The sequence below is a fragment of the Myotis brandtii genome, unplaced genomic scaffold (assembly GCF_000412655.1).
Source record: "Myotis brandtii unplaced genomic scaffold, ASM41265v1 scaffold74, whole genome shotgun sequence".
Lineage (NCBI taxonomy): Eukaryota > Metazoa > Chordata > Mammalia > Chiroptera > Vespertilionidae > Myotis > Myotis brandtii.
The window spans coordinates 39,746-40,680 of NW_005370944.1; positions in this window are offsets into that span (position 1 = coordinate 39,746).

A 935-nucleotide genomic window follows, 5' to 3' on the forward strand; every position below is an offset into this window, starting at 1 on the left:
ACCTGCCCCGTTGGGAATTTGTGATCAGATCACCTGTGAGGTGACCTTCCATAGAACCCCCCTTTTTTTATCCATACCTTGGACTCAAATGTGCCAACTTTGTATATTTTCTTTCTGTAGGATAGCAATATCCATTTTCTAGGTCAAATATTTAGCAAATTCAAATATTTGGCTCAAAAGTTGTGTGACAGGAAAGTTACCTAACCTCTCTGAGCTTTAGTTTCTTCTTGTGTTATTTGCAGATTAAGTGAGATAATGTATGTGAGGCAGTGTCTGGTCAATGTAAACATTCAATAAGTAGTATTTCTATTTGTTGTTTTTTAAATATATTTTTATTGATTACAGAGAGGAAGGGAGAGGGAGAGACAGAGAGAAACACCATCGATTGGTTGCCTCCTGCATGGCCCCCGACCAGGGCCAGGAGCCTGCAACCGTAGGTGCCCTTGACCTGAATCGGTCCCAGGACCCTTCAGTCTGCAGGCCCATGCTCTATCCACTGGGCAAAACCGGCCAAGGCACGAATGTGCTTTCTTAAATCAGAACGGAACAATCAGTTAACAGAGCATGATTAATATTTCTTGTAACTACTGCTAGTCCCCATTATTCTATTTCTGCCCCTAACACTTTGTTCTTGATGCTTACTACTTAAGCAGGAATCAGCCTTCTTCGGCGCCCACCACGGAGTAAGAAAGGGAGCCTCCCAGTTGGAGCAAACCCGGTGTAATGAGGCCGGGTTCCAGCGTGGCTCCCGCAAGCGGGAGAGGGTGTGAAGGGAGCAGGGAGCCATTCAGAGACCGCGGAGAGGGGCGGGTTGTGGGAGCGCCCAGCGCGCTCACAGCGGGTCTGAAGCGGGACCCAGGCCTGGAGGGCCCAGAAAGCCGGGACCGAGTGGGGCGCCTCCTGTGGGCGCCAGGCGCGCAGGAGCGGTGCTTGGG